Source organism: Bacidia gigantensis (assembly GCF_019456465.1).
Source record: "Bacidia gigantensis strain McMullin 20006 chromosome Unknown contig_74, whole genome shotgun sequence".
Taxonomy (NCBI): domain Eukaryota; kingdom Fungi; phylum Ascomycota; class Lecanoromycetes; order Lecanorales; family Ramalinaceae; genus Bacidia; species Bacidia gigantensis.
Genome location: NW_025408613.1, coordinates 834,422 through 856,791, shown reverse-complemented (window position 1 = coordinate 856,791; position 22,370 = coordinate 834,422).

Sequence of the window (22,370 nt, the reverse complement as noted above, 5' to 3'; positions counted from 1 at the left end):
CTAAAACTAGTATTATTTTAATTATTAATATTATTACTATCTTTATTATTGTTAAATCTATTAATTAGTTCTTTAGAAAACTATTTAATTATTAGCTTTATAGCTATAATAGTATTAATAATATAAAATAGCTAATATAAATTAATTTTAATTTTAATTATAAAGTTTAAAATAAATAATAATAATATAAAAATTAAAAGCTTTATTAAAATTAGAAAATAAAAAGGTATATTCTTAGTAAATCATAGCTTATAAAACTTTTTAATATAAGCTATTTAAATTAAAAAATGTTTAACTACTTTTTAAGTAATAAATTTATTAAATACTTAGTTAAATAAATAATAAGTTATTTAAAATAAAATTTATTTATTAAAAGCTATTACTTTTATTAATATAATTAATAAAAAAGGCTTAAAGTAGTTTTTAATTATAAATATTAAAAGGTTTAATACTTAAGTATTAATAATACTAGTATAAAGGAGATTAGTATTTTAGAAATTATAAAGCTAGAATACTAAAACTAGTAGGTTATATTTAATTAGGAACACTAGTATAGAAAGTACTTTTATAGGAACTAGTAATAAATAGATAGTCTATTATAAGCCTAGTTATTAATATAAGATATAAGATCTTATCTTAATAAGGGAATAAGATTTATTATAAAGATAGTTATTATAATATAGCTGCTAGCGCTATGTAGTAGAGTATATATTACTTATAGTAGCTCCTAGTTCATAGGTATAATTGATATATATTACTATTTCTATCTTTTACTTTTATTTATTACTTATTTTATAACAACTTAGTAGTAATATACTAGCTAAGGCTTTAATAGCCTATGTAGTATATCCTTATAGCCCCCTTATTATTATTATTAGTACTAACTAACTTAAATTAATAGGGCTATAAGCAAATACAACTAGCTATACTAGTAACAACTAGCCTCCTAGTATACTAGCTCCTCTTACCTTTAATTAATTGCTTAAGAGATAGATATAAGCTATTGTTATATACTTCTTATTTATTACTCTTATTAATCATTATATAGTTAGCGTTGCCTTATTTACTTAGATAGTAATAAAAATAAAAGGCGCTAAAAACTACTTTTATAATAATCCTTACTTCCTTAATAAGGTTCTCCTCCTAAAAGTCTCTTCTATATTACCTACTAGGTTAGTAATAGACTATCTATTTATTACTACTAAGCTGCTTATAAAAGTACTTTTTATATTAGTTACCTATATTAGCGTTCTTAATTAAATATAATCTACTAGTTTTAGTGTTCTAGTTTTATAATTTCTAGAGCACTAATCTCTTTTATACTAATATTATTAACGCTTAAGTATTAAACCTTTTAATACTTATAATTAAAAATTGTTTCAAGCCTTTTTTACTAATTATACTAATAGAGGTAATAGCCTCTAGTAAATAAATACTATTATAAATAACTTATTATTTATTTAATTAATTTATTATTTAAAAAGTAGTTAAACATTTTTTAGTTTAAATAGCTTATATTAAAAAGCTTTATAAACTATTATTTACTAGGAATATATTACTTTATTTATTAATTTTAATAAGGCTTTTAACTTTTATATTATTATTACTTATTTTAAACTTTATAATTAAAACTAAAATTAATTTATATTAGCTATTTTATATTATTAATACTACTATAGCTATTAAATTAATAACTAAATAGTTTTTTAAAGAATTAACTAATATATTTAATTATAATAAAGATAATAGTAATATTAAAAATTAAAATAATATTAGTTTTAATTAATAATAATAATTAGCCTTATAAAGGCTATTAGCTTAAAGGAATTTACTTCCTATAGGACTAGAACTAGGACTAGGGCTAGGACTTAGCTTTCCTAGTATTTTATTAACTGTAGGAATAAATAGTATTTTAAAGTCTAATAATATCAGTTATTTTAATCTTAAACTTAAAAATATAGAAAATATATTTTTAATAAATATTAGCTATTATATTTTCTATTATAATATTTATATATTTATTAATTATATTAAAAACTTTATTACTATTTATAAAGAAGCTAAAATTAAATTAATATTAATAATCTATTTCTATAATGAATTATTTATTTAATATTTATTATAATTACCTAAGCTTAAAAAAAACTTTTTAAAAAAAGCTTTTTTAATATATAATATTATACCTTAATATATTAATTTAAAGAAAAAACTCTTATTATCTTTTTATATTTATAAACTAAATAATATATTATAGTTAATATTTAAGCTTACTATTTTTTTTATTTATATTTAATATATTTTCTATTTTATAAAATTAGCTAAAATAATATTTATATATAATTAGTTTTTAATTATTTAAAATAACTTAGTTATTAAATTCTATTATAATATTAATAAATTAATAATAATAATAATATTAAGCTAATTCTTTAATAAAGTTAATTTAAAAATAAATATTTAATTTTAACTAATATATTAATATTAAATTTTATATCTAGATATTAAAAAACTAATATTTTTAAATTAAAATAAATATTAATAATTATTTCCTTTCTAGCTATAGTAGCTATATTATATACTTTTTAATTAATATAAATAACTATATTAGCAAAGTAACTAGTACTAGTAGTAGCCTTTCTACTTATTATATAATTAGAACTATAATACTAATATTCTTTATTAGTAATAGCCTCCTTAACTACTTTAGTAGTAAGTACTAATTGCTCCTTAAAGGCCCTTACTATAAATTACTACTAGTAATATATTAGGAAATATATTTTATTTGCTATTAAATTATTTACTTTAGTTTAATTAAAAATATTTAAACTATAGTAGTTATTAAAACTAAAATAGTTACCTATAATATTTAAAGGCTACTAGAATATACTAAACTAATATTAAGGAAAACAATCCTTAGTAAAAGGCTAATAAACCTAATAAATTAAATTAGGAACTAGATAACCCTTTACTATTAATAGATATTTCTTTTTATTATACAACTACTGAAAATAAGAATCTAGAATATTATAATTTATATAATTACTTAGATAAGTCTAAGGAGGTCTATAGTAAGTTTATTACTATTGTTTCTAAAAGTAAATATATATATATTACTGTTATAAAAGTACTTTCTAAGTAATAATAAGCTATACTAGTATATCTACACTAACTATATAAAAGGAGGCTTATTAAAAAATGCTAATAAACTCTTTTAACCTTAACTTTTATTACTAGTTAATCCCTTTTTAGTAATTGTCCCTACCTTCTAAACTATTGCTAAAGATATATAATACATTATTTATAATAAAACTTTATTATTAATGAAAATAAAGCCTTTATTAGTCTACTCTACCGCTATAGCTTTTAATAAGAAGGGATATAGTTTTTAATAATACTACTATATTTTTATACTTATCTAATTGTTATTAAACACTAAATTAAAAAATCTTTGCCTTAACTTAGGCTATAGTATATTACTTATTAATTATTTATTCTTATACTTATAAATTCTAAATCTAAAAATCTATTAAATGGTATTATTTGTTATAGTAAAAGGTTTTAAGAATAATTATTATACTACTAATTAATATATTAACTTTCTAGTCTATATTCTAGCCTAGAATACTTATAGTATTTATTAGAAAGTATTATATTATAAATAAGTTAAAAATAAATATATTTATTAATATTAATATAATAAGACTAAAGAGAATTAATATCTTTATTTCTTAATAAAAAGCTTATATTAGTAGCTATAAAGTATATACCTTAATTATATTATATACTAATAGTTAGAAAATTAAATAAATAATATTGTTATAAAAAGCTATTATAATCTTTACTAATACTTAGCTTATAATACTAATTATATATAATAATAAAAAACTTTTATTAATATAAAACTATTTTTTAAGCTTATTAATTAGAGTAATATTACCTTATTCGCTTATATAATAGATAAGAATATTAATATTATCTTTATTTAAAATAATACTAATTCTTTTATTATAGTCCTATAGAAAGTATATTTAAAAAATATTTATAATATAGAATATAATTTATATTATATAATATTAAAAATTAAGGATTTTGCTTTTAAGTCTTTAAAATAAGTATATTATATTTATTAGGCTAAATAAGCTATTATAACTATAGTAGCTACTATTATTATATTTCTTTTTAGCTTATTTTTATTAAAGACTTTAATAGATAACCTAAAAGTACTTTCTAGTTTAGCCCTTTTTATAAATATACTATTTATTATTTTAAAATTTATTACTATTTTTAAAATAAGAATTACTAGTAGTATTACAATTTATAGAAGCAATATTACTATATTTAAATAAATAATAAATAAGTTCCCTATTATTTAAACTAATTAAAATTTTATAGATATCTTTAAAAATAAACAAATAAAAATTTTATTAAAGTTAAATTAAAAATTAAAAATATCATTAAAAGCTAAAGTCTATTTTATTAGCTTAAAAAACTATACTATTATTAATATAATATTTAATAAACTATATAAGTAAAAAAAGTTTAAATAAATAAAAAATATTATTTTATTTAACTATTCTATTTTTATAATATAGAAAACTAATATAAATAGTATTTAAAAAAGTAATAATATTATTAATATTAAAAGCTTTAACAAGCTAATTTAAACTAATACTTACTTTATACTATTATAAGAAAATATTATAGTATTAGTATATAAGTATTTTTTTATTACTATTATAAATACTATATTATTTTACTATTAATAGTATATATATTTTAATAATTAAAATAAGTTTATAGTTATATTATATTATAGATAAGAAATATTTTAAATTTCTATAATAAAATATAAAAATTCACCTATATATATAGTATTAAATTAATTATATTCTTTATTTATATTATAATTTTATAAAAGCTTATATTAATAATATTATTATTTTTTTAAAAATAAAAGAATAGTATATTAAATATTTATAATTAATATTTAATATTTTTATAAAACTAAGTATTTTTATTAAACTTTTAAAGTTATTTATTAATCATTTTTAAAAAATTAATTTTTATAATTTATTTATTTTTAAAAAGAAATTAAAAATAATTAATAAACTAATATATTTAAAAATACTACAAAACTTTAAAATCTATTTAAGTATATCTAGCTAGTTAAAAGGATATATTCCCTTTTATACTTAAATTATAGCCTTTTTATAAGTAGTTAAGACTTTATTTTTAAAAAAGGTTTTAAAAGTAGGGAATCTTTATAAATATTATTTTTTATTAATTTATATATTAAATTCCTAGATATATAAAAGTTTATTTTATAGTTTATAGTTATTATTATTATATCCTAGCTATTTAGTTTATTAAAATTTTATAAAGTATTTTTATATTATATTTAATACTTCTAAAAAGTTTAAGTTTAGCGCTATAGTCTTTTATATTAAAAATAACTTTAATTTATTTAACTTTAAAAAGGTTAATAAAATAAAATATTCTTTATTAATAAAAGCTTTAATTAAGCTTATCCTATTTTTATTATATTTACTTAAATTACTAGAAACTTACTACTAACTAGAAGTAGCTAGCTTTATCTAAATTTTTAAAAAGGTATAATATATAGTAAAGACTACCTTTTAAATAGTAATCTATATTAATTATGCCACGATTTTAGGGATTACTAAATAGACTATTTTCTCTAGCTCCTCTATAGATAAGATAAACTTTTATCTAGTATAAGCTTTTAAATACTTTTTTTATTTTAAGCTTAAAGTAAAATATACTCTTAGTAAGGAGTATATTATTCCTAACACACTATTATAGCTAGTTAGTATAAACTAGAAAAGTACTTTTAATAAGGTTATTAATAATAACTCTTTTAATACCTTTTTTTAAAAATACTAAAAAAAAACTTAATATTTAGTACGCTTATATTACAATTATAGTTTATATAAATTAAAACTTTATAAAATTATTAATTAAAGGCTATTAAAAGGATAAAGCCTAGCAGAATATACTAGCTATTTTAAACACTAAGATTAATATACTACTTATTAATTATATAAAACTTTTTTAAGCTTAAGTACTATTTACTAGAAGCTAAAGTAGAGAAGCTAATTAGTAATCTTATTTACTATATAAATAAGGAAATAAGATATTAATATCTCTATATACTAAAAGTACTTTTTAAACCTATTTTTAATATAGTTTATAATAAGTTTTACCCTAGTTTTAGATAAACCTTTAAAAGGGCTACTACTAGCTTTTATATATACTACTTATTAAAATACTTTAAAGCTTATCTTAAATATTATCTAGAGTATTTAATCTATTAAACTTAATAATACTAGCTATATAGTTCCTTTAAATTAATATCTATACTTTTTATATTATTCTATATTATTATAATTAATTTTATCTTTATATTACCTATAATAAATAAGGATTTATATTATATTATATTAGTTATTTATAAGCTAAGTAAATATATTATACTTATTACTAGCTCTAGTACTACTTAATAGGCTACTACACTTCTTAAATGGCTTTAAACTACGGATTAAAGTATTTTATAAGTTATTATTTCTAACTATAATTAGAAGTTTCTTTTAGAAATATAAATATTACTTTTTAAATATTTTAATATTAAGCTGCTTTACTCTATTACTTACTACCTATAAATAAATAGCTAAAGCAAGCATATTAACTAGTTTATTAAAATTGCTTTTTAATTCTTTTTTATTATAATAACTAATTTAATAAACTAGCTAAAAGTATTACTTAAACTATAAGCACTTTTTAATAATTTAATTTTAAAGGCTATAAGTAAAATATTAAATAAAATTATTTATAAATTTTAACTATTATAATTAATTAATTTTTTTATTTTAGCTTTTAATATTATTAATTATATTTAATTTTAAATTAAAACTAAAAATATTGTTAATTTTATTAATATAGTTTATAAGTTCTATTATAATTAACTTTTCTATATATAAAAAAGAGAATATACTCTTTTATACTTATATTATAGTTATAATATCTTTTCTATTACATTTAAGAAATATAGCTAGTAGTATACTAGTTTTTTTAAGATTATTAAAAAAATTAAAATACTTATTTACTAATTTAATATACTTAGTTATTAAAGAATATATAATATAATTACTATTACTTAGCTTAAACTAGCACTTAACCTTTAGACTAATCTATATAAATAACTATATCCTAATTATCTTAATTTTATTTTTATTAAAAATAATATTAATACTTATTATTTATTTATTATTAAATAACTTATTAATAAGTATATTATTCTATATAGCTATAAATAAACCTTTATTACTTAATACCTTATTTAGTAACAAAGCTATAAGCTTAAAGACAATATATACTATTTAATAAAGGATTTTATTAACTCTATAAAACTAGTAAAAAACTATAAAATAGAAATAAAGAATAAGCTTATAGCTAGTAAATAATAGGTTTGTCTTTACTTTATTAGTATATAGCGATTAAGTGAAAAGTACTTTTAGACTAATAATATTAGTATTAACTAATAGGTATAAGTATATATAAGTATATAATATAGGCGTCTATTTTCTTTACTTTATTAGTATAAACTATTATAATATAGCTGCTAGCGCTATATAGTTGGCTACTAGCGCTATACAGTAGAGTATATATAGCTCCTAGTTCTTAGGCACAATTAATATATATTGCTATTTTCATTTTTTGCTTTCATTTATTGCCTATTTTACAATAGTAGTTCTTAATACTTTCTATTTTTATTACTATTTAAGTAAATAGAGCAATAGGAGCTAGTAAGTATAATAATAATAACTATATAGTAGGAGATAATTAAAAAATAAGGACCTTATTATAGTATATCTATTTCTTTTATAATTAATTAATTAATAGTAAGAGTAGCTAGTATACTAAAAGGCTAGTTACTACTAGTATAGCTAGTTATATTTATTTATAACCCTATTAATTTAAATTAATTAATAATAATAATAGTAAAAGGAGCTATAAAGATATACTAGATAACCTATTAAAGCTTTATACTAGTATATTACTACTAAGTTATTATAAAAGTAAGTAAGAGATAGAAGTAAAAAATAGAATTAATAATATATATTAATTATACCTTAGAACTATAAGCTACTATAAGTAATATATACTCTACTATATAGCGCTAGCAGCTAACTATATAGTACTAGTAGCTATACTACAATATTAAGGCAGTATATATTAAAAAGCTTTTTAAACTACTATTTATAAGTAATACCTTTACTTATATACTAATATAATCCTTAATACTAACTATAATATTATTAATAAAGTTTAAGTTGTATAAACTATTTTATAATATTAAAACTATAACCTTTATAGTATTAACTATTAAATACTTTCTAAATAATATATTAGACTATAGTAATAAAAACGCTAATTAGTAAAATACTAGTTTTACTTAGTAATAATAAATAGCCTTATAAAGGCTTCTAGCTTATTTAAATCTTAACCCTAACTTTAGCGGGTTTACTCCTACTAAAGGAGCCTTATTAACTAGAATAAATAGTATATTAAAAGCTAATAATATTAAATATTTTAATCTAGAACTTAAAGATATAAGAAATGCTTCTTTTATTAATATTAGTTATTATATTTTCTATTATAATATTTATACTTTTATAGACTATATTAAAAATCTTATTTCTATTTATAGGGAATAAAAGGTTAAAGCCGCTTTTATAACCTACTTCTATAAAAAAGTATTTATTTAATATTTTTTATAATTTATAAAGTTTAAAAAAACTTTTTAAAAGAAAGTATACTTAATATCTAATATTATATTTTAATCTATTAGTTTAAAGAATAGACTCTTATTATATTATTCTATCTCTAAACTAAGTAATATATTATATTAAATACTTATTTTAAATACTTACCTTATACTTATATATAATATATTTTTTATTTTACTAAATTAATAAAAATAACTTTAATATATAATTAATTTTTAATTACTTAAAATAACTTAGCTATAGTATTCTAATATAATACTAATAAATTAACTACTTTAATAATATTAATATAATTCCTTAATTAAATTAATTTAAAAATAAATATTTAATTTAAGCTAATATATTAATACTAAGCTTTTTTGTTGAAGCCAAGACGCTAGGCCGTAAGCGGCCTAGCGGCTTGGCGGAGATTGTCTTTGCGATTGTAGCTAGTTACATTATAATAAACTAAGTTACTTACCTACTTTTGAAATTTTTAATTAAAATAAATATTAATAGTTTAATTTTTTTTAGCTATAATTATATTTTAATTTTTTAAATTGATATAAATAACTATATTAAAGAAATTAATACTTATAATAGCCTTTCTATTTATTATATAATTAAAATTATAATATTAATACTTTTTATTAGTAATAACTATAATAAGAACCTTTTTTAGCTTTTCCTATAAAATTACTTATAGTTAAAAATATATTTAAAAATATATCTTATTTAATATTTTTAAACTTTTAAAATAATTAAAAATATTTAAATTAAAGAAACTACTAATAGTATACTAGGCTAGTATTAAAAACAATAACTAGCCTAAATATATTAAACTATATAATAAAAAATATATTTTTAATCTAGATAACTTCTTATTATTTAAAACTTTTTCTTATTATATAATAGTAAAGAGTAAGAATTTAAATTATTATAATTTATACTATATATTTCTAAATAAGTTTAAATAAGTTTTTAATAGTTTTATAATTAGTTTATCTACTTATTAATATTATTATTATTAAAAGTACTTTTAAAGTAATAATTAGTTATACTAGTATTTATATACTAACTATATTAAAGGTTAACTAATAGAAAGTCTAGAAATTTCTAAAATGGAAATTCTAGATAAAAGTCCTTTAATAAAAACCTTAAAACCTCTTTCTTAAATATTAGTACTAATATAGTTTAATACTAAGTTATTTAATAAAAAAAGATATAGCTTTTATTAATACTATTATATTTTAATAAATATTAGCTTTTACTTTAATAATAAATTAAAAAATATTTACCTTAATTCTAAGTATAATATCTTACTAATTAATTAATTATTTTTATATTTATAGATCCTAGAACTTATTATATATATATTACTAGTACATATTGCCACTACTTATAATTAATTAATTAATAGGTAGATAGTTAATTAATTAATATTTAACTAAGCTAAGAATTACTTATAATATCTAGTAGCAATACACTTAGAATATATTAGTTATTTAGATAATTATATAGGGATAGGAATATCTATTAGTAGTTTTCCTTTTTCTATATAGGGCGTTTATTAGTAGCTATCTATTACATTTATAATATTATATTAATATCTATTAGTAGCTCTACTAAGCGATTAATAATAATACTTAATAGCTAATATAAATACTAAATTTAATATTAATTAATTGCTACCTTAGCTAATAATTTATAATTATATATAATCGATATCGCTATTCTAACCAAGCGACAATTAAATACTTAACTACTTAATAATAAACAATCGAATTACTATATATAATTAAATAATTATTAAATATTAATTACTAACTATTATTAATCCTAAATATTGATTATACTAACCCTATATTTTTATAACTATATTATTATAATTATTTATATTATTTTATAAATAATAAGTATTAGTTTTTTTTAATTAAATAGTAATATAACTATATAGTAATATAATTATATAGTAATATAATTATATAGTAATATAATTATATAGCTAACAAGCAGTATATTTTCCTATTTTAAAATATAATATATTAATAAAATTAATTAAATAAAAAAAGTACTAAATAGCTATAGCTATAGTGGAAATAAGTAAAGCAATGTCTATATAACTTAGAAAGAAACTATTATAAAAACCCCTTATTAACCTACTAGATAATATTATAAAAATTAATAAATTAACTATTACTAATTATTAATAGTGTACATAGTTACGTGTATGCCTAATATGTATAGGATAGGCTTAATAGACATAGGATATATAGGCCCTTTAAGGCTTCCTATATTTAGATAATAATTAATCTTATATCTTACTCTAACCTAACCTATAATAATTAATAGCAATACTAATATTGTAATTTAAAGCCTTTACTATTTTTATTAGTTGTTTATTTGTTTAATATTATTAGAGGCCTTATTACTAGATAAATAAAAGCCTATACTAGCTTTATTAAAATTAAAATCTATAGAAGCAAAATCTATAGCATATAAGCTCCTTTAAAAGTACTTTTTAGCTATATAATAATTAATTAATTAAATAACATATAATATATTATACATAGGTCCTTTATTTAATTAATTATATAAGTCACGATAATAATATCATTATATATTCACTTTGTTAGTATTACTTTTGCTTTCGCTTTCACTTTTACTAGCGTTCCTGCTAAAAGTATATTAAAATAACTTTACCTTAGCAACTTATATTACAATAACGTGGGAAAGAGTAAGTCCTTTAATACTTCACTTGCTTACTTTAATTATTTTCTTATATTACTATTATTAATACAATTAATCGCTTATTTATAATATAACGCCCTAGCTCCTAAAACGTCTATCCCTATTAAAGAGGAATATATTATTGCTCTCGCGTTTAACTTTTTAGAATTTATTAGTATAGATTACTAATATACTTATAAACTTAATCCTTAAGGAATTTATTTTATCTTAGACATAGTTAAGAATCGATTTAAACTATATCGTTTATATACTTTTATTATAGGCATTCCGCTATTTAAACTTATATACTTATAAAAGTAGGCTATTAATAAAGTATTATTTAATCTTATAATTAAAACTTTATAACTTAGTATTAAGGAATTATACCTTATTTTAGAGGAAGAAAGGCTTCTACTTCTATTTATATTATAGTTGATATAGTTAACTACAGCTATATAACCTACTACTACTATCAAAAGTACTTTTAATGCTAATATCGATTAAACTTTTACCCTAACTAATTAAATAATTTACTTTAGTTTTAAAGCTAATATACTATCTATTAGAGACCCTACCTTGTTATAATAAGGTCTTTTATTTATAATATTAAATATAATATAGTAGGTAGTCTTTTTGATAAATCAATTCCGCTAGCTACTAAACTTATTATATTTTTCTTAGTAATAGCTAACCTCTTAGCTTATAGCTTTCGTATAATAAAAACGCTTTAAGGCTAGGGATATTAGTTATTTTAACTTTTTTAATAATATTCCTTCTATTAAAGCTTTTAAAAGCAAGATAATCTATTATAATATATTCTTATCTATATTAAAACTTTATATTAAAATAACGAATAATAATACTACTTTGATAATATACAACCTTAATTAATATCTCCTTAATAAAGTAGAATAATAGTATATAAAAGAGCTATTTAATATTATATAAGTTAGTCTATAAATAAGTATTAATCTATAGTATTTAAAACTTAAAAAACGTTTTAAAGAACTATTAAATATTATTTTTTTATATTTTAAAGTAATATAATATATTATTAATAACATGTATATATAAAAAGATTTAAAGGATTATATATTTAATAGAAGAAACTTAGGTATTACTACTATAGAAGTAGCTTAAGTAATATTAGTATATAATTATTTTAATATATAACTATATATACTACTTTTATAATAGCTAATATCGATATTTTTAATTAGTAACTTATTATAGTAAATATAGTCTATAAAAGCTAATTAGTTTAATTTCTATAAATTATTTTTTAAATCTTATAATAAATATATTTTATTAAACTTATATAATAAGTAGAATAGAAATAAGTAATTTAATTTATCTAGACTAATATTTAATAATAAATAAACTATAAAGGATTATAAATCTATTTCTATATACTTGCGTATTAATTATTAGTCTAATAAACCTATTAAATAAGAAAAAAATAAGCTAAAAGAAAGCTATTAATATGTGCTATATTAAAATTAAGCTATATTAAAAGATTAAAATAAATTTAATAAAAGAAGATAGAATAAAAGATAAATAAAGCATTTGTTCTATATTAATAAAAAGGAATATAATAATTTTAAAAATATTAAAGTCCTTATTAAAGACAATAACGCTTATAATCTAAATTATTATTATAATATATTTTATAATAATGAGAACACTTATATAGATAAAGAAATATATAATAATATTTTTTTAAAGAAAAAGTATAATAAACTTTCTATTATATAATTAAATACATTAGTTTCCTTGCGCTAAATATATTAATATTAACTAATTAATTATAATAATATCGCTATTATAACGCTAGATTTTAGTCTAGTAATAAGCTATATAAGCACTTAAAAACGTGCTTATTAATAGCTAAGAAGTAGTCTACTGTGGCTACTAAAGTATCCTCTACTAAAGTCGCTACTAATACACTATTTATTTGTTTATTACCTTAGCTATTAAAAGTACTTTTAGATAAAGCTCCTAAATTAGAGCCTTAGAAGTTAATTGATCCTAATACCTTTTCTATACTAGCTGTTGTTATATTAAATACTTTAATAAGTCGATATATACTAGGGTATAAGTATAAAGGATTTATATACGCTATAGTCATTATTTTAATAAAGAATCTAATTAATAATAAATCTATAATATATATTAATAGTAATTATATTATATTATTAATTAGTTAAAAGTTCCTATAAAAGTATATATTATTATTAAAGAGTATAATAATATTAATACTTATAAGAGTTTATAGTATAAGTAATAAGCTATATAATACTAATTCGTAGATAAAACTTAACTTTTATTTTAAGACTATAAATAATTTTATTACTATGTTTTTATAAAAAATCTATATTATAGACGACTTTAATACTAATGCCCTACTAAGATCTAATATTCTCTTTCCTAAAGGATAGATCCTTAACCTATTAAATAAATAGGCTTTATTAATTTATAACTTAGAAATAAAAATTAAATTTAAAATTATTAAATATACGCTTTAATTCGTATATTATACTATCTATAAGAAAGATATAATTATTATTTCTCTAAATATTTAAAAAATAATTATTATTAATAAGCTTAAAAATAAAGCTTTTATTTTTAATAAATATGATATACTATTTAAGCCTATTAATATATCTATTACCCTATTTACTTATATTATAAATAAAGGGACAAATATTATAATAATATAAAATACAACTTTATTACTTATTATTATATTTTAGAATATAAGACTAAGATATATAGGAAATATAAAGGTTAATAAACTATTTATTATTACTATAGAGGTAGAACTTTTAGTATTAAAAGGTAGAAGGAATAGTTAGAAGAGGGTTATATTAAAAAGACTTTTAATAGTAGTAACTATACTAAGTACAAGTTTATTATCGCTAGATATTACCTCCTTAGCGCTAGTAGCGTCCTTAACAAATAATATATTAAGCGCTTCTATAGCGCTATCGTAAATAGCGCTATCTTAAGCGTTATATAAAACAATATTATTAAATAGTATTATTATTTATAGTAAATAAAGTGTTATTAAATCTATAGTAAACAACTTTATATTACTTTAGTAAGATTATAGGTAATAAGTATATATTTTAAAGGAAAATTATATAAAAATACCCTTTATCAATAATTAAAAAGATATTTATAAGCCTAGACAAGCTTATATCTATTTCATTAGTCTAAGAGATTATAAAATTATAGATAATATTTTTAATAAGCTATATAAGTAAAATCGACTAGAATAGATAATAAAATATATATTACTTAGTTTCTTTTATTTTATAGTTTAGAAAAACACACTTAAAAGGCGCAAAAAAAAAGTTGTAATTAATATTAAAGTATTAAATTAAGTCTCTATTCCTAATATATACTTAATATTTATTTAATTTAATATTTTATCTATAGTTATAAGCTATAAATATATTTTAATAATTAATTATACCTCTTTTTTTTATTAATTCTTACTTAAGTACAATTATTGTTATCGCTTTATAGTCGCTTTTTATAGGGGCTAAGAAACATTTAAATATACCTTTATAAGCTATTATAACTTTTTAGTTTATATTTAATATATAATCGATAAATTTTTAAAGCTATAGTATAAATTTATAAAAATATATATTAATAATATTATTATTTATTTAAATAGCTTAGCAAACTATATTTCACACTTAAAAGTAATATTTAAATAGCTTTTAAAATATAATATTAGTTTATCTTTTAAGAATTTATTTCTTATATATTTATTTATTTAATTACTTAGCTAGAAGATAAATATTTTAATTAGCTTTTAATACTAATAAACTCGCTACTATTATAAGATTAGCGTTCTTAAAAACGTTATATTATTTTAAATATTACCTTAGTTTAACTAGCTATCTTTATTAATATATACTATATTATACTAGAATTATCTCCTTATTATAAATATATAAAGTAAAGTTGAATTAAGTTTTAAAAGAATAATTTATTATAGGCAATAGATATAAAAAAGAAAGCGGTAATTATATAAGTATTAAATTTTATAATTAAAAAGATTAATTTCTTTAAAATACTATAGAAGCTATTTATATATCTAAAGATTCTTATTTATTTCGATCTAATAAAGATCTTATTTATTAATATAAATATAAGCTTAAAAATAAGATTTAGTATTTATATATATTATATTAAAGATTATAATATAAGTACTAAGAACGCTAAATAGAAGTTATAGTAGCTAATTATAATCCTATTAAAAGTACTTTCCTTAGTAAAGACATAATATTAGTGTAAGAAAACACACTAGGTACAAGCCTTAATAAGTAATATATACAATATAGTTAATTAATAATAAATTAATTATAAAACTATTTAGGAGCTGTAGTAGAAGTAAGGCTTTATACTAAGCTAGGTAGGGCTAAGCTAAACCTAATCGGGATATCCCTATCCTACTCTTATTATAATCCGTAACAATATACTACTAAAAACAATAAAAAATAATGTCCTCGTTATTAGTATAGCCTTATTTTTGTTTATTTGTATTTTAGCTTTTATAAAAAATAATCCCCGTCCAATTTAGTCAAGTTTCGGGCAAAAACTGCTTGTATTATATTAGGGAACTTTTTCTTAGAAACTGTAGCAACAGCAAAATTTAAGCCAATTAGGTTAAAAATCACGTCGGAGGAACATTTAAACGTATAGAAAAACCGATAACAAGCGGAAGCTAATTAGTCGGAAAAAAGTATTAAAAATCGGAGGTAGGAAATCGTTGTTTTTAATAGGGATTTTAAAAGTTATAAAATTGTAAAATAACTGTGTAGCTAAAAAACTATAGCTTAAATTGTTTAAAACTATTTTAAAAGCTATTAATAAGCTCTAAGCTATATAAACTATTAATTATTATAATAATAAGTATAGCTATTTTAATAATAATAATAATTGTTTCCTGCAGTAAACTAAACGTCTATAGATATATATTCTTTATTATTATATATATTTCCTATATTATGTAACGTATAATTAAAACTATAAGCTGTAGGACTAGTCACGCCGACATAAGTATTTATAACTAAATTATATTCTTACTTTTGTCCAAATCTGTTAACAAAATAGACAGTTGTAAATAGCATTTTTTTTTATATTTATATAGTAAGCTAGCTGTAATTATCGAAAAAAAGGTGCTAAACATAGCGATTAATATTAAAACCAGAAATTTTAATTTTAAAAAAGTTGATTTTGCTAATTAAACGGAGGAAAAAGAGTAAAAAGGGCTCTTATTAGCTAATTCTATTGTTGCTACAGTAGATAGTAAAAAAGCTAGTTGCTATAAAAACTAAGCCTAAATTATTATTATTACTTATGTATGTAAATATTATATTAAATCGGCTGGAAACGCGCCAACTTTTTTAGGAAATTAATATAGTTTATATAGAAATATAAAAGCTAAAAGCTAGTTTTGAGCTTATTGTTAAAGCGATTATAAGCTATTATAATAATATTATAATTTAAAAATTTAAAACGCTTAATAGTAACTATAAAAAAGTTAGCTTATTTAATAACATTTTTATTGTTAGCGGCATTCTATTTCATATAGCAATTCCTTAATAAATCGTTTAAAAGCTAGCTATTCGTTTGCCTAAAATACTTTTTTAAATTTTTAACTAAAATACTTAAATTGTTTAAGTTTAAGATTAAGTATTTATATTTGTTAGTAAGTTTATATTGCTATTAAACGTAAGTTTTATTTAAGCCACTTATTAAAAGATCTTTGTTTAGGAATAAAATTACTATATAATTTAATATTATTTTTACTTTTTTAACTTTTGCTATAGTTTTAACATATTTAATAAAGCTGTAGACGTTATTATAATTGTTTTTATTAAAATAGCTAATATCTAATTAGCGGAAGCGGTCTATTAATAATAATATAACTGTTTTCTCTGTCTCTTTTTGCTGTATTTGATTTTAAGATTAATAAAAATCTATATTTTAACCTAATAGTAATAATATATATAATCTATGCTCTAAAGCTTTTGTATTTAGCTCTTATAGCTTATCTTTAATTGGTCTAAGCTGTCTGTTTAGCTTTTCTAACATCTTAACTTCTATTATTTATATTATTTATATAAGATTGTTTATAGAGGAGGCTTTTGATTAGTCGTTTTATAAGCGTATTATTATTGCTTTTTATATTGGTTTTAGAGTTATACTAGGATAGCTATTTTTCTCTGTTATTTTGAGCCGACTAGCCTAGTAAAAGGGTTGGAGAAAAGGCGGTTTTTTAGTAGTAGTTTAGCTGAGTTGCTAAAGCTGTTTCCGGATATTAATATTTAGTAAAATAATAACGACACTTAATCTTTTAGTGTTATTATTATTTATAAGGAAACGTATTAAGTATAAGCCTTAATAAGCAATATATATAATATAGTTAGTTAATAATAGATTAATTATAAAACTATTTAGGAGCTATAGTAGAAGTAGGGCCTTATACTAAGCCGGGTAGGGCTAAGCTAAGCCTAATCGGGATATCCCTATCCTGCTCTCATTATAATCTGTGACAATTAGCCTACTAAGCTTGAAGTTGTTAGGCTTATATAGATAGTTAAATAGCTAAGATATTTTATTAAAACAAGTTATTAGCTAACTATTATTTTTATTAATTATTAAATAAAATAGTTTTAATATAACCTTTATTATTAAACTAAATTTATATTATATATAATTGTCTAAATATTTAATAAGATTTTGTTTTAATATTCGCTATAAAACTAATAAGGTTAATATTATCCTAGAGGCTTTTTTATATCTACTAATTATTAATAAAGTATATAAGTACTTACTAAAGCAAAACAAAGAATTAATTATTTATACTTACTTTATTTTTACTATAGAAATATCGCCTAAGTTTCTATACTATGGCAAAAACAAATATTTTAATAATAAATAATATACTAAGTTATTTAAAATATTGAATAATAATTATTATTGCAATAAAAACGCTATATAATTATTATTTAAGATTATATATAAGTTGCTATATATAGATAATAAATAATATAGCCTCTATTTAATACTTTTTAGAAACCTTTTAAAAAAACTTTTTAAGATTATTTATAATTAATAAGGTTACTTAAGCTATAATTATATATATTAAAAAATTATAGATAACTTCTATATATTTAACTTATTTAAGTAGTTAAAGTTATATATTATATATTATTAAATATACTAAAATAACTAAATATTTTACTATTAGCCTTTTAGCGCTTCATAACCTATATTTAGCCTTAGATACTTTTTTTATATATTAATAATTAATTTTATCTTTATATTTTTAGTTTTAATGCCTAATAGTTTTAATTATATAATACTAATTATAAAAAAATTTATAAAAGTAAAAATAATTATCCTTAATAAATTTTTATAAAATAGTACTTAATAGGTAGTTGTTTTTTTTAATAGACTTTACCTTATACTTTAGGGAATATTATATACTTTTATATTAGATAAAGATAAAAAGTTTATAAATTAAATTTAATTAACTATTATAAAGTATTTAAGCATTTACTTTATTTTTATTATATTATAATATCTATAAGCTAATAGCTAATTAAAATATATAAATTAAATAATTAAGATCGCGCTATACTTTATAATTACTTCTTCTCTTAATAATAATTGCTTATAGTTATTAATATTTCTTTACCTTTTAATATCTTTATCTAATAATATTAATTAAATAATTAATTTTACTTCTATATAAATTCTCTTTAGTTAGCGCGTTAAAAAAGCGCTTAACCTATTATAAGCTATTCTAATTAATATTATAATTATACTCTTTAATAAAGATAATAAGTAAATAAATACTTTATTATTAATAGCCTTAATCTAATTAAAGCCCTTAATATATCCTACTTTAAATAATAATAATATTAATAAATTAGCCCTTGCTTTTCCTACTATCCTAATAAATCCCAAACCTTATCTGCCTACTTATATCAATATTAATAATATTATCTCTCTAGTAACAATAATTATAAAAGTATAATATAATAAAAAGCGAACTTAAAAAGACTTTTTAGTTAAAGACTAAGCTAGCCTAAGATTATATTATAGCTATATACTACCTAGGTTAAAGAATTAAAATATTAAAATATTTTAATAGTTTATAAAACCTTATAAAATTATTAAAAAAATTAATTTAATTTTATATTACCTATATTTATTTCTTTTTATATTAAAAGTATACTTTATTATATTGATTATATATCTTAAACTAGCTATACTATTTTATTAGAACTTATTCAATAAATAACTATTAAATAACTTAATCTTAACGCTTAATAGAAATATTAATTAATATCCTTATTCCTTACTATATAAATACATTTAATAAAGACGTAATAGTAAAGTATTTATAATATACTATAAAAGACTTAGTATTAATTACGATTAATAAAAGTATACTTATAATATACCTAAGGAGTTGAAGCTATAGTTTAAGTATAGCTAGAATATAAGATATATTTACGATTAAGGACCTTGTTTTAAGCATTGTTTAGAAGGCATTCTTAGTCTATATATCTTAGTCTATACATTTATATTAGTACCTAGGATATATATATTTTTCGTTAGTAGCAAACTATTAGCAGTATATATAGTTGTACGTATATCTAATATATATAGGATAGGCTTAATAGACATAGGATATATAAGTCCTTTAAGAGTTTCTGCACTTAGATAATAATTAATCTTATATCTTACTTTAACCTAACCTATAATATTAATTAAAAAAGATAAAAAAGATAGAGTTAAATATATTTTAAAAAAAATCAATATAATAGGAAAGAAAAAACTACTAAATATAGGGTATATAAAAAGTGCTTATTAATATAATATAGTATATATTCTTTTATTAATAAAATAAATATAGAATAGGATATTACTAGTTAACTATTAAGTTAGAAATTATATTATTTAAATAAATATAAATATAGTATAACTTCTATACTAACTTTAATTTAAAGTAAAATAGAAAAACTTATAAAAGGAGGCGGAAATAAACTTTTTCTAACTAAAGAATACTATTTATATCTTTAAGATAAAAATTATTTTTAACAAATAGCTTAATTGCTTTAGATTAGGCCTAGACACTTAGGTAGGCGATTTAAAGGTAAATTTAAATATAATATTTTAAATAAGAATATTACTAGCTTATTAAATATAAAATAATCTAGCTATAAATTAGAATATTTTTTAATTAGTTCTAGCTTAAATAACGCTACTATACTAGCTACTATTAGAAACTAGGGCTTTACTAGCTTCTACTTAATAAGGGAATATAAATTTTAACTTTTTTAAATTATAGAAATCTTTTTTTTATATTAAGTAATAAATATAATAAGTCCTTTCAAATATAAAAAAAGATAAAAGTAAGAACATTAATCCTTTATATTTAAACGCTAGAATACTAAGCTAGAAGAGGTAGAAAAACTATTTAAGGAAATAGAACTTACTAAGAAGCAAAATATAGGTATTCTACTCTTTTTAGATAAAGAACAACTTTATAGTCCTTATTATTAAAGCTTGCGGCTATAAAGCTTATATAATTACTTATATAATTGCCTATACAATTATAGTCCTCCTTAATATAAGTTTATAAATACTATACTATTATAAATATATTATATTTTTAATAATTGCTTAGTATTAGTTTTACTAAAAAGCGAATTCAATATTTTATAATATTAGCTAAAAGAAATAAGTATAGAAATATACTAGCTATATAATAATTATAGAATAATATTATAATATATTAAAATATATTTATATAAAAATGTTAATAATATAATAAATATATTTTAAAAATTCTATTAGATAAAAATAGTATTAAATATTAATAATTAATATACTAAATATACTTTATATAAATAAGTAAACAACACTTATATACTTCTACTTTTTTAGTAAAATAATTGAATATATAATAAATATAAGCCTTTAAATAGAAGGAGTAGGAGACTACTAGAGGAGTAACTATAACTTTAAATATAAGTCTATATATTATAACTATTAAATATTATATTATAAGATTTAAATAATAAAAAAGGCAAAAACATAGCATTCTTTATATATTAATTTAAGTATATTACTAAGATTAAAGGTAAGGCAATAGTATTATATATTCTACTAATCTATTTATAAAGGGATATAATTATATAATATAACTATTTATTAAACAATACTAAGTAAGAACTAAATTTAAGCTTAGCGTTCTAGGAAGATAAACTACTATAAGAATATAGACTAAACTAGTTTAATTTTTTTCAAATAGCTAAGAAGTTATATTTTAATTTTAATAAAATAAATATATTTTTAAGTAAATATTTTTCTATTAAATATAAAGATTATAAATAAATATATAATAGTTAGCTATTTATAGTAAGGATTAGAAGGATAATTAATATTAGTAATATTATTAAAAAAAGATTTTAATATAATTAAAAGTTTTAATTAGTAAGTAAAAAATAATAAAGCTACTATAAGATAGGTATATAAAGATATAAAAAAAGCTTTAAAAGCTACAAATAATATAAATATTAATTAGTTATATATTATAGTAAATTAATTATATATTATATCTTAAACAAAATCTTAATACTAGTAGGATATAGTTATTATTAAGGAAACTTAGGAGATAAAGAGTATTACTATTTAGAATAAAAAAAAACGCTCCTAAAAAGGAGTAGATTTTTAAGAAAAACTAAATTTAAAAGAAGATAATTTAAAAAGTATATTAGGCACTAGTTTAAGATATTCCACTATTAAAGCGATTTT